At 36.5% G+C, this 14,705-nt stretch overlaps 1 long non-coding RNA gene across 5 annotated transcripts in view; it reads right to left on the bottom strand.

Annotated features, from left to right (window-relative positions):
- Positions 1-14,705, bottom strand: part of LOC143675576 (uncharacterized) — a 173,647-nt gene that overhangs the window by 61,585 nt on the left and 97,357 nt on the right. For all 5 annotated transcript variants that reach the window (XR_013171661.1, XR_013171658.1, XR_013171659.1 and 2 more), the window contains one exon: positions 7,764-7,922. This is a non-coding gene — a long non-coding RNA (uncharacterized LOC143675576). The remainder of the gene's footprint in view (positions 1-7,763; positions 7,923-14,705) is intronic.

Below are 14,705 nucleotides of genomic sequence, written 5' to 3'. Positions count from 1 at the left end.
GTGCTTCCCCTCTTCCTTTCCTAAGATATGTGATCAACACAAAGGACAGTAGAATGCTTACATTCTGAGATCAAGACATTCTGCTTCTCAGTGAAGAACTTCAAGAGAGAGGAAGAATGGTGTGGCCTAAAATGGTGTTCAAGATAGACTTAAAGTTTTCCTCATAAGGCAAACTGTAAGCCCACCATAAATCTCTCATTCACTGGTTCTTAATTTTTGGCTGCTCATTACCATTATGCAGGCAATATGCAGGTAAACGTGAGAACCAGAAAGGAAATTCAATGTTTTTTCCAGAGCTATATGAACTGCTGTTACTGCCACCAACGAAAGGGCAATCATCATGTGTACAAAATGTAGAAAAAAGAAAATGGCAGATTATCTTTCAAACTGTTGGGGAGAGATACTGGTTACCGTAGCAGGAATGATGATTAATTTGCATATTAAAAAGTATGCAATCAAGAAAATAAAGAGGTATCCAATTATTACAGCAACTTAGCAAATGAATACAGGTTTTTTTGTCTTTTTATTGTTGAGTTGTAGGATTTCTTTATATATTTTGGATATTATTTTAGTTTGCTAAAGCTGTCGGAATCCAATATGTCAGAAATGGATCAGCTTTTATAGAGGGGATTTATTAAATACGAGTTTACAGTTCAAGGTCCTTAAAAATGTCCAAAATAAGACATTCAAAGAAAGATACCTTGACTCCAAAGAAAGATCAATGTCTGTCACATGGGAAGGCACCTGCTTGGCATTTGGTGGTCCTTGTTACCAGTTCCATTACATTTAACTTCTGATTCCAGTGGCTTTCTCTTTAGATGTCTGTGGGTCCTGACTTGGCTGCTCTCTGGCAAAACTCTGGGTTTCATCTCTTGGCTTGGCATCTCATGGAAAGACATATGGTGATATCTTTCGGCCTTTTATTCCTCTCTAGTTCTGTTGGCTCTCTCAGCCTGGCATCTCCTGGAGCTTCTGCATTTCCAACTCTACGTCTAAGCTTTCTCCAAAAAGTTTTCCCTTTTAAAGGACTCCAGTAAGCTAATCAAGACCAACCTTGAATGGAAGGAGTCATATCTCCATCTAATCAAAAGGTCACACCTGTAATTGGGTGTGTCACATCTCCATGGAAGCAACTTAATCAAAAGATCCCACTCTAAAATACTGAATCAGGATTAAAGAACACGGCTGTGCCCACAAGTGTGTATTAAGATGAAAGAACATTGCTTTTTTGGGGCACATAACAGTTTCAAATCAGCACAGATATTAAACCCTTGTCAGATATGTGGCTTCCAAATATTCTCTGCCATTGCATAAGCTACCCTTTTTATTTTCCTGACAAAGTCCTTTGATGCAAAAAAAAATTCAATTTCGAGGGGATCACATTTATTTACTTTCATTGCTTGTGCTTTGGGTGTAAGGTCTAGAAAATCACCTTCTACCACAAGATCTCTAAGATATTTCCCTACATTTTCTCCTAAGAGTTTTATGACCTTAACCCTAATGTTTAGAGTTTTTTAATTTTTGTATATGATGTGAGATAGAATTTTTGAATTTTTGTATATGATGTGAGATAGAATCCTCTTTCCTTCTTTTCAATATGGATATCCAGTGTTTCCAGCACCATTTGTTGAAAACTCTGTTCTGGCCCAGTTGAGTGGAAATAACTGCTTTGTCAAAAATCAATCACCCATAGATGAGAGGGTCTATCTCTGAACTCCCAATTCAACTTTCATTGGTCAGTATATCTATCCTTATGCCAGTACCATGTTGTTGTGACCACTGTAACTTTGTAATATGCTTTAAAGTCAGGATTGTGAGTCCTCCAACTTCAATTTTCTTTCTCAAGATGTTTTTAGCTACTCAGGACACCTTGCCCTTCCAAATAAATTTGATTATTAGTTTTCTATTTCTACAAAGTAAGTTGTTGGAATTTTGGTTGATATTGCATTGAATCTGTAAATCATCTTGAGTAGAATTGACATCTTAACTGTATTTAACCTTCTAATCCATGACATAGTATGTCCTTCCATCTATTTAGGTCTTCTTGATTTAGCAATGTTTTGTAATTTTCTGTCCTTTACATCCTTGGTTAAATTTATTCATAGATATTTGATTTTTTTTTTTGCTATGTAAATGGAATTTTCTCCTTCATGTCTTCCTCAGATTACTCATTATTAGTGTGTAAAAATGGTACTGATTTTTGTTCACCGATCTTGTATCCCAACTCTTTACTTATTTATTAGCTCTAGTAGCTTTGTTGTAGATTTTTCAGGACTTCCTATATGTAGGATCATGTCATCTGCAACAGTGAAAATTTTACTTTTTGCTTTTCCAATTTGGATGCTTTTTATTTCTTTGTCTTTCTCAATTGCTATAGCTAGAGCTTCCAGCAAAATGTTGAATGTGACAGTGGACATTGTTGTCTTGTTCCAGATCTTAGAGGGAAGGCTTTTAGTCTTTCATATTGAATATGATATTAGCTGTGGGTTTTTAATATATTCCCTTTATCATGTTGAGGCAGTTTCCTTCTATTCTTCTATTTTGAAGTATTTTTATCAAAAAGGATGTTAGACTTTATCAAATGCCTTTTCCACATCAATCAAAATGTTCATATGCTATTTCCCCTTCAATTTGTTAATGTGGTTGTGGTTATTGCATTAATTGATGTTCTTGTGCTGAACCACCCTTGCATACCTGAACTAAAACCGACTGATTATGTTGTAGAATTCTTTTAATGAACTGCTGGATTTAATTTGCCAATATTTCATTGAAGATTTCTCTATATTCATTAGTGATATTGGTCTATAATTTTCTCTTCTTTCAGTATCTTTATCTGGCTTTGATATTAGGGTGATGTTGGCTTCATAGAATGAATGAGGAAGCATTCACTCCTCTTCAATTTTTTGGAAAATTTTGAGCAGGATGGATATTGATTTGTCTTGGAATAGTTGGTAAAATTCGCTGTGAAGCCATCTAGTCCTGGACTTGTCTTTCTTGGGAGGTATTTGATGACTGATTCAATCTCTTTACTTGTGATTGATTTGTTAGGGTTTTCTTTTTCTTCTAGAGTCAGTGTAGGTTACTCGTGTTTCTAGAAAGTTGTTCATTTCATCCAAGTGTATAATTTGTTGGCATACAGTTGTTCATGGTGAACTCTTATGATGTATTTTCTTTCTCTTCTCCCCTTTCTGTTTTTATTTATTTATACTCTCTATTTCTCTTTGTCAATCTAGCTAAGGGTCTGTCAATTTTATTGATTTTCTCAAAGAACAAACTTCGGTTTTGATGATTCTCTCTGTTGCTTTATTTTTTGTTGTTCTCAATTTCATTTATTTCTGCTCTAATCTTTGTTATTTCTTTCTTTCTGTTTGATACGTGGTTAATCTGCTGTTCTTTCTGTAGTTCCTCCCATATGAGTAGTTAATTTTTTTATCTAGGCTCTTTCTTCATTTTTAATATAGGCCTCTACGGCAAAAAAAATCCCCCCCCCAGCACTGCTTTTGCTGCATGCCATAAATTTTGATATGTTGTTTTCATTTTCAGTTGCTTCAAAATATTTACTTTTGTACTTTCTTCTTTGACCCACTAGTTCTTTAAGAGTGTGTTGTCTAGCCTCTATTAATTTGTGAGTTTTCCAGACCTTTTATTTATTTCCATCTTCATTCCATTATGGTCAGAGATAGTGCTTTGTATCATTTCAATTTTTAGTAATTGAGACCTTATTTATGACCCAACATGTGGTATATCCTGGAGAATGCTCCATAAGCACGTCAAAAGAATTTATGTCCTATTGTTGTGGGGTGTAATGTTCTGTAAATGTCTGTTAAATCTAGTTCATTTATCATATTATTCAAGATCTCTATTTCCTTATTTATCCCCTAAGTGTTCTATCCAGTGATGAGGGTGGTGTATTGAAGTCTCCAAACTATTACTGTAGAGATGTCTATTTCTCCTTTCAGTGTTGCTGTTCTTTGCCTCCTGTGTTTTTTAGCACACTGTGTAGGTGCAGAAATATTTATAATTGTTATTTCTTCGTGGTGGATTGCCCCTTTTATTGATATATGGCATCCTTCTTTGTCTCTTTTAACAGTTTTACATTAAAAGTCTATTTTGTCGATAATAGTATAACCACCCCTGCTGTTTTCTGCTTGCTGTTTGCATGGAATATCTTTTTCCAGCCTTTCGCTTTCAACCTATTTAGACCAAAGGGCTTTGGTGTAAAGTTAGCCTCTTATAGAGAACATATATATATGGCTGATGTTTTTCTTAGTCCATTCTGCCAGTCTCTGTCCTTTGATCGGGGTGTTTAATCCATTAATATTCAATATTATTATTGTAAAGGCAGAATTTTCTTCAGCTATTTTATCCTTTGGATTCTATATGTCATATCTTATTTTTCTCTCTTTTTACCCCTTTAGTTACCCTTACTGATATTCTTTATTTCTACACTGTCCTCTAAATCTCTCTCTGCTGTCCTTTCCTATCAGCCTGTAGTATTTCTTGTGGAGCAAGTCTCTCATTAATGAACTATCTGAGTTACTATTTATCTGTGAATATTTTAAACTCTTCTTCATTTTTGTAGGGCAATTTTGACATTCTTGGATGGCAATTTTTCTCTATTCTGTTTGGGGCGCATTGCACTTCTTGGATCTTTAAATTGATGTGTTTCATAAGAGGTGGGACATTTTAGGCTATTATTTCCTCAAATATTTTTTCTGCCTCTTTCCCTCTCTTTTCTCCATGTGGGACACCCATGACACATAATTGTGCACTTTGTGCTCTCATTCAATTCCCTGAGACCATGCTTGAATTTTTCCATTCTTTTCTCTATCACTCTTACATAGTATCTTCCAGCACTAAAATGTAAATTCCATGAGAGCAAAGACCTTGATTGTCTTGTGCACTGCAATGTCTTCACAGGTAGGTGCTAGATAAATATCTCTTGAAAAAATAAAAACAGGAAGAAACTAACAGAAAGTTAAGGGGTTAAAGGACTGTTGTTCCTGTGTATTTGACAAGCAAATATAACAGATATTATATAATCTTATAATAACATTATAAGATATTATTCTTATAATAGAATAAGGTTTGGTAGTGAGTGGCAGATACAAAACAAGAATGGCTTAGTAGAGAATTTCTCTCACCTGGAGAAGTAAGGCATTGAGCAGTCTGGGCTGATATCACCGCTGCCCCAGGAAATTCTCAGGGACTCAAGTTCCCTCAAGCCTAATGTTCCTCTATACTTAAAGTGGAATCCTTGTCTTCAAAGTCTGAGGTGGCAAGAATATTCCAGGCAGCAGAATGGAGGAAGAAGTGGAAAAATGGGCAGTGAGCATATATCAGCTGTCTTTTAAGGATCTTTCAGAAGCTGTCACAGATTCTTCCCATTTATATCTCACTGGCTAGAATTCAGACCCATGGCCACACATGGTTACAGGAGAGTCGGGGAAAGATAGTCTTTATTCCAAGTGGCCGTACACCCAGCTAAAGAGTGGGAATTCTAAGTAAAAATGTCAAATGGGATTGGCAGCTAGCAATCTCTGCTACACTGAGTGATAGCTGAAAGTATAGGAGATTTTTGTCAGTTGAATACATCTTTTTTTTTTAAGTAGACTGTTTCAAATGACAAGAACTAAGAGTGGCAGAGAAAATCATTATTAAATGAATTAATCAATACATTATTTAATAGATATGGTTAATTTCACAGGCCAAATAGAGAATATTCAGTGCCAAGTAGAACAGAGCTAGACACAGAAGAAAGACAGTAGACCAGGAGACAGGGGATTTGGAGTCTAAACCTCCATCTACTACTAATTGGCTTTGTGACCTTATGCACAACTCTTAACCTGAATGCCCGATTTCCTAACCTTTAAAATGAGGGACTTGATTACAAGGCTTCTGCGATCCAATCATGGTATGTATGATGAGAGCATTGTCAGGTGATGTGTTCAGACACGAGTAGAAGACAAAAGGCAACTTGGAAGATTATTTCATTTTTATGCGTTGATTTTAATAGACAGACTTTCTTCACTTCATGAATTTTGGAGTTAGTTTTGCCAGCTGCTTTACTGAATGCTGCTTTATTTCTTTTCTGATTTCTTCCAACTAACTGCACTTCTCTATACAACCCTATCATTTCCACCAGTGATTAGCCTTGTATGAAGGACTTTGTCACACAAGGTCCTTCATACAAGGCTAATCACTGGTGGAAATGATAAAGTTAGGGATGTAAATGAATAAACCACTGATAAAGTTAGGGATGTAAATGAATAAACTCTTAAAACTGACATGTCTTCTGAACATCCTACTAATTTTCTTAGAAATTAATTTTTCTCCTGTCGTATATGCTCTAATGTGGAGCTCAGATGCTGACTAAAAGTCAGCAGTAGTAGCTGTACTGGATTGAAACTCCTGTACCCCAGAAAAGGCTTGTTCTTCCAATCCTGATTCAGTATTGTAGGGTGAGACCTCTTGATTAGGTTGTTCCATGGAGACATGACCCACACAATTGTTGGTGTGGCCTTTGGGTTAAATGGAGATGTGACTACTCCCATTCAAGGTGGGTTTTGATTAGTTTACTGGAGTCCTTTAAAAGGCAAGACATTTTGGAAAAACACAGTGGAAATGCAGATACAGACATCTGGAAACACTTGGAATGCAGACAGAGAAAACTTCTAAGCTTCTAAGCTTCCAGATGTTTGGAAATGCAGAAACTCCAGGAGATGCTAAGAGCTGACAGAAGCTAGACAGGAACCAGAGCTCAGCAGATATCGCCATGTGCCTTTCAATGAGATGCTAAACTAAGAAATGAGACCCAGAGTATTGCCCCAGAGCAACTAAGTCAGGACTTGCAGATATCTAAAGAGAAAGCCACTGGAATCAGAAGATAAAGGCAATGGAACAGGGAACAAGCACCAGCAGATGCCAGCCACGTGCCTTCCCATATGACAGACATCAGCCTTTCTCTGGAGTCAAGGTATCTTTCTCTAGATGCCTTATTTTGGACATTTTTAAGTCCTTAGAGCTATAGACTTGTAACTTAATAAAAATGGCCTTTAAAAAAGCCATTCTATTTCTGATATATTGTATTTCAACAGCTTTAGCAAACTAAAAGAGTAGCCAAACACTTTTTTTCCCAGCAGTTTTACTGAGATATATTCACATATCATACTATCCATCCAAAGCATACAATCAGTGGTTCACAATATCACATAATTGTGCATTCCTCACCAAAGTATTTCCTATGGTCCTAGGATTCAGGAAAGACACACCTGCTCAAGCCTGATGTTTCCATCCAGGCTTGAGATCCTTATACATCCTGACTTGCTTTGAATAAATTTATTGTTTACTGTATATAAATAAATTTATGGCTATCTGTCTCTGTCTCCAGGAATTGCCAATTGCTGTCAAACTCTATTGTCAGAATCCTATGAATAGACAATATTTCACCTACCTCAAGTGATTTCTGATGAAATGGAAGTTCTCCTTTGATATTTTCCTTCACATTCATAGACTCTATGCCACCTCCTTTTCTTTACTAACTCTTTAAAGCCCTTCTGTTTTGAGTTCTCTTATTTTTTTCACCTCTCCTGTTATACAGTTTAACTCAATTTATCATTCTGTCCTATGACTCTTTAGAAGTCAAGGTGATTAAAAATTATTCTATCCAGAGTGTATATAACTCTTCAGCTTAACTTTATTTAGTGTTCTATGCTTAATACATTTTTACTGGCCACCAATCACCACAGAATTGGTGTACTTACCTATAAAACTGAGGAAACGTTGCCTTCCAGGAGAAATATATCTTATATTCTGCTCCCTTCTAAACACAGGCTGTACTCCAACTTAATACTTTAGAGAAGTTTGGTCATTAGTGCCTCAGAACAGCAATTTTTCAAGACCAGTGGCCAGGTTCAGGATTCCTGGAAAGTAAAAAGTAAATTGATCAGTCTGGTGAGTGGAAATCAAGAAGTAAACGGCTACTTTGAGTAAATTTATCGGCTGTCATAAAGTAAAAAGGCAGATAACACTCTTAGATACAGATAAAAATATGGGCCTTACTTACATACAGTGTGACAAGACTTTGGGTCACACATTAATCTGTTCAGCTGTGCCCATGTACACAATAACACAGGACGTAAGAGAGATGGGGCCAGGGAGAGAAAGACTGTGAGCCATGTTACCAAAGCCAGATGAGCACAATGTGCAGATTAGTGCAAAATGGGTCACAGAGCTAACTGTTACTAAAATCTTACCTTTTATACATCAAAATTGGTCCAAAATTGGTCCCTTATTCCCATTCTCCTTTCTACCCACTGAATTCTGGGTTATACTCCTTCTACTCTACTGAAATTACATTAAATAAATTCACCAGTGACATCTTACTTACCAAATCCCATGGCCCCTTATTAATACTGATCTTACTTGGTATTTATTTCGCATTCAGTGCTGTTGTTCACTCAGTCCTGGAAAGTCTTTTTTTCTCCGGCCTTCCATGACAGCGTCTTATGGTTTCCCCTTCAGTCTCTGGTAATTCTCTTTCAGTGTGTAGCATCACTCCTCTTTTTCTGCCTGCATTTTCTCAAAACACTGATGTCCCCAGTGCCCTCTCTTTAGCCCTTTATTCTCCCCTCACACACTCTCTGGCTTTAGATATCATCAATACATAGTTACTGTTAATTCTTTACCCCCAGCCTCGAGCTCTTATCTGAATTCTGGAACTGGATAGCCAACCTTTTGGTAGACATTTTCAATTGGATGATCCAAAGACATCCTAAACTAAGTATGTAAGTATGTCCATAATTAAACATTCTCCCTCATCCCATTTCAATGCTGCAACAACTCCTAATTCCTCCCTTTCAAATAGTGGCTTCATCATTAATAGCTTATCCATAATTAAATATCTATAAAGAGGATACTTGCATAGCCTCTGTAGTACTCTTCCCCCAGATTCATAATCTCAATCTTAATGTGAGAAAACATCAGACAAACACAAATTAAGGGACATTCTAGAAAATACCTACCAGTACTCTTCAAAAGTATCAAGGTAAGGAAATATAAGGACTGGATAAGGAATAGGACATTAGTGGGAAAATTGGTGAAATCCAAATAAAATCTGTATGCCAATGGTGATTTATTAGTTTTGATCATTATACTATGGTTAGGTGGGATATTAACAATTAGGGGAAGCTGAGTATGTGAGAATTCTATACTATTTTTGCTCTTCTTTTGAAGGTCTAAAGTTCTTTCAAACTAAAAAGTTAAAAAAAAAAAAAAAAGCACCTATAAGCTACCCTAAACTTCCCCCCTCCATATTTCCTTGATGTATATAGTCACCAACATCTATCCATTCTACTTCCTATACTTTAAAAAAAAATTTTTTTTTCTTTTATGCATGGGCAGGCAAGGGGAATCGAACCTGGGTCTCCAGCATGGCAGGTGAGAACTCTGCCACTGAGCCACTGTCACACTGCCCTACTTCCTATACTTTTTTAAAAATTAGAGAGAAACTTTTCCCCTTATTTTTAAAGGAAAACATCCATTAGAGCAATACAAAAAAATGTAGTCAAATTTAAAGAAGAAAATTTAAATGCCCTCACCAGAGAAACAATTGTTACTATCCTTTCAAACGTCTCTTTATTCAACAGCTGTACTGTATATTTTCTAACTGAAAAAAACACAGGGGTGAATGATTCCCTAGCACACATACTAGAAATGGAATGACTCAGTCAGAAGGTATGCCTAGTTTAAATTTTAGTGCCAATAGATCCTGCCAAATTGCCCTTCCCAGTAGCTGCGTCACTTTGAAAGAATGAAATTCTTCCCATACCTTTGTAAAGTAGGATATTATACATTTCCAAGAATAAATTTTTACAATGTCGTTGAGGGTAGGAGAGGAGGCCTGGGTCTAACTACTTCCTAACCAGACTTTCAACCAGTTCTGGCATTCAACGCCACACCATTCACTCTCTTTTCCCTGTACTGTGGCCTACAAGCTTTGAGTTTTCCTTGGTTTCTGCAAGTAATCAGCCAGCTTTTCATTGATTGGATTAAATGTCACTCATTGCAGAAGACACTCCCCTTGGCTGATTACAAATGGAATCAGCTGTGGATGCAGCCCAGGTGGTCATGATTTAATTCTATGAAATATCCTCATAGCAACAGACAGGCCAGCACTTGCTCAACCAGACAAATGGGTACCACCACCTGGCCAAATTGATACATGAACTTGACCATGACAGTGGGTGAAGAGTTTCTGCTTGCAGTGATGAAAAAGTACAGGTAACAAATATTGGTGAGGGTAGCACAATATCAATAACATATTGAATGTTATTGATACTACTGAATTGTATACTTGAAAGTTGTTAAAATGGGAAATTTTGAGTTGTATATTTGCTACTACAATAAAAAGTTTCTTTTGAAAAAAGAACATACGTATTTTTATACATTTTAGAAGTCAATTTTAAAATGAAGGGGGAACATAAGACTATACAACACAGTAAACTCTAAAGTAAGCCATAAACTATTATAAATGTTAACAGTACAATTATAAAAATGTTCTTTCCTTAGTTTGTAACAAATGTACCACACTAATGCAAAGTGTTAACAATAGAGCGGTATATGGGAACTCTGTATTTTATGTATGATTTTTCTGTAAACCTACAACTTCTCTAATAAAAAATTATTTTAAAAAAAAGGGGGGGGGAAGAACTCTAGGTAGAAGTAATGGTATGTGTAAAGGTACAGAGCTGTGAGAGAACGAGATACATTTGTGGAGGTTTAAGTGGTCCTACTGCCTAAAGCATAGCTGTGTATGAGAAAGTGCAAGAGATGAAACTGCCAACCTCAGCCACCCTTTGCTCAGTTTCGAAGGTGAGCCAGGCAGCGCACTAGGCACTGGTGTGTTTGCAAAGCCTAGTCATTGCATCCAGGATCTGCAGGCTGATAGCACGGCTGCAGAGGGCCTGGTGAGCCTTGCCAAAGAGCCTTGCCAACCTTTCACCTCATGGGCAGTGAAGCACTGGATGGACTTTAAGCAAACTCAAGTGTCAAAACAAGATGTGCATTTTAGAACTATCACTTCAGTTAATTTTCTGCATACAGAAAATTAAAAAAATTAAAAAGTGAGAAATTTAACCTCATAAAACTTTTATTTGAATAGCATAAGGATGTCTACATTTAACCTACATATAGCCTGAAAAATAATTTCATTGCATAATAAAAAGTGCTAGTATTTTCAATATACAAAGAAAAAGAACTCAACAAAAAATAATACCAATTCCAATAAGAAAATGGGAATATCAGTAAATAAGCAATTCATATGAGATAAATGTCTAAAACATTTATTCTCAACAGCAATCATAAAACTGAAAATTAGAACAATGAGATACTTTTCCTCCTTTTCAATTTGTAAAGATTACAGAGTATAATAATACTGAATATTTTCTTGAGAATAATGAAACAGGATTCTCAAGACTGGCTAAGTGTAAATTAGTATAAGTTTTCTGAAGCTTATTGACTCAGGTTGCATCAATAACTTTTAATACTTGCATAACTTAAAACAGTAATTTTACTCCTAGGAATTTACTTTATGTAATTCATAAGTATGAATTTACAAGAATACTCATCACAGCATTATTTATAACAGCTAAACATTTAATAGAAATGCCATTGTCCCACAAAAAGGAATTATGGTTTACTTATAAAATAGCATGCTGTGCATATTTTGCAGAAGTATATTTATTGATATAGAATGGTGGTTATCATGTAGACAGTGAAAGAGGCAGTCTACCAAGCTTCATACGTATAGTATACTACTACTTTTATGACACACACACACATATCATTAGAAAGGCTTATACAAACAAGTAAACAGTGTTTATTACTCGGTGGTAAGGAAAAGGGAACTTATTTTCCATTTTGGGCTTTTCTATATTTTCCATATTAATGGCAATAAATATGTACTGGTTTTGTAATCAGAAGATCCAATGAAAATTATTTCAAAATAAGGGTGGAAATGTCACAGTCAAGAGGCTAATGCAATGATTTATACAAGAAATCAAGTATTTAAACCACGGCAGTGCAGAGGGAAGGAGAGGAGAGGCAGAATTAGAAGACTGTCAGAAGGAAGTTTTCCTGAGTCACTTGAAGGACCAACTTTTCCACCCAACAAAATGTTTATGATCGGTTATAAAGGGTTGTTAGGTTTGGGATTTTGGGCTTAGTCATATTTTGATTTGGCATTTATTCCCTTCACAAAATGACAGACTTTAAAGTAACAAAATGTGGAAAATATCTCAAGGTACAGACAAGCCAGAAATATAAATATCAGAATCTTGGAAATGTCAAGCTTTTATTTCAATATTTGTCTACATTATAACTTCATTCCATCACCTTCCTTGCCTCCACCTCCCAAATAAATAGTCCCTATAAAGTCTTCTCTTTACTCTCAGCTCCAAGTAATACTCCCCATTCCTCAAAGGACCCTTCCTGTTGGCCATACAAAGCTGCGGGTCCATCTCAACAGGTTCTGGAGTTCAGATGGAAGAGGTCGAGTTGGAGCCTTCTTGAGTTCTTGTCATTTTAGGCTAAACGAAATTAGATGTTCAGGATTTTCTGAATCAAACTATGTTCCTTGGTGCCTCTTCACTACGGATACAGCCTTTGGCACTTAGATGGGGAGTGCCCCATCTGATAACATAACCATGTAGTTTGGGGTGCCAAACTCCAGGCTGCCATTACATTTAGTTGTAGGAGTTGGTGCATGTCTAATTTTTTTCAGTCTGAAAGTTCATGAGGTCATTAACACTTCATGAGCAGAACAGTCAGCAGGACTCAGCTCCCAGATCTATTGCATAAAGATATTTCCTGTGTGTAGGACAGAACAGAAAGAGTGACCTGGAGCCTCCTCTCTCCCAGAAACCATGTGTGTGTCCTCCCCTTCTTCATGGTACAACTTGGTAAGCACAATTTATATCAAGAAGAAACATATTAAAGGGGAAGAGAGTGGGGGAGGAGAGAATTCTCAGCTTGCCAGCAATAGCCAGACAAGATTAAGAGAGAAAAATCAAGGCCTGAGGTTCCAAACAGCCTATCACATTTTCCTACTTGCTATGGTTTTCAAAGTTTTATATTAAAACAACAACAACAGAAAAAAATTGGTGTTTCAAGTTTTTCCAATTAAGAGGATAGTATTTCCTTTAGTTCCTGCTACAACTTAAAGCAAAAAGTATATTAAGCTCTTTTAGATTTTGCAGTAAATCAGGCAGTCTGGAAAAGCTCTTTCAAATCCATGGAGTACAGAAATGTAACCAAGAATTTAGGATTTAGGGGGTGATTATAATTACTGAATCATTATATAGATAATTCCTTTTTACTTTCTGGTCTATTAGAAATCTCTGAACTGTCATCTAGCTTCCTTGCTCTCTGACAATGATTGCATAGCTTTCATATAAGGACCTTGTGATTGTAAAAACCTGGTCACTGACTCTCACTTATATGCCCTTTATCCATTTTTTTTTTTTTTTTTGCTTGTTTGTTTGTTTAATTTAGAAACTTGTAATCCCAAGGGCAACCCCCTAATGCTAATGGAGGAACTGGAATGAGCTCAGAACTAACCAGTATGTTGATTCTAGCACAGGTGCCCTCCTTTACATTTGTAAATTGTTCAGGCCTATACTTGCTATTGAGGTGGTAATAAACCCATCTCCCCTCCTTTCTACTTGTACTTGCTATTAAAATGGTAATGAATCCATCTCCTTGTTTGAATCCTTAAAACCGTTGGTCTCCCTGCACTCAGGGAGACAGATTTTTAGGGCAATAGGCCAGCTGATCTCCTGCTTCCCACCTAACAATAAAACCTTTCTCTTTGAAACCCCAGCGTCTCAGGAATTGGTCATCTGAGCGCGTGGGAAGAGAATCCATTGCCTTTTTCCAGTGTCAGTTTGGGGACTCAGATGGAACAAAAGGTCCTCAGAAGCAAGGGGTCCTCTGCCCAAGTTTCTAGAACCCCAGTAGGATAGGTAAATGCAGTAACTTAGCCTTTTGTGGCTGCCGAACATTCTTAAGTCAAGAGGCTTGGCAATTGGGTTTTTTCCTGTTCTGCTGGCACACCAGACCCTTTTCTCACCTTAAAAAGCTTTAAACAGAGAAACCGTTGCCAGTTCCGAGTTCAGACATCTTATTGGGTGAGTGGGTCATCAAGGTAAAAGTGGATCAGGCAGTTAGCATAGTGGTTCAAGTCCCCTTGACCTGGGCTTGAAGCTTTGGGTCCCACTTCCAGAACCATCTCCCTTGCTCTGACCTCTACACCTTTCTGTTTCTTGGGTACCATTCTGTCAGGGTTTAAGACCTTGCCCTAAGTTTGTTGAATATACTCCTGGAAAATAAGTCATCCAAAAATTAGTTGGTATTTAATGAAAGTAAGTATGCCTGTTTAACTGTTAACTGGTTTGTTACTTGAGTATAGTTAAGTATTTAATGCCTGTTTAATTGTTAACTGTTGTGTTGAGTACAGTAAGTGTTTAATTGTTAATAGGTGTGTTCAGTCTAGTTATTAACTGGCATATTACTTAAATATATAATAAATAAAATTAAGTATCTTTAACTTTGTTAGGTGGTGTCTTATTGCATTTGTATTGTTCAAATTTTCCTAATTTGGTTACTGATTACAGCAATTCTTTCAAATGGGAACCTTTGAGCAACAT

This window comes from Tamandua tetradactyla, chromosome 1 (assembly GCF_023851605.1).
Source record: "Tamandua tetradactyla isolate mTamTet1 chromosome 1, mTamTet1.pri, whole genome shotgun sequence".
NCBI classification, from domain to species: domain Eukaryota; kingdom Metazoa; phylum Chordata; class Mammalia; order Pilosa; family Myrmecophagidae; genus Tamandua; species Tamandua tetradactyla.
This window is presented reverse-complemented; position numbering and strand designations above follow the sequence as displayed.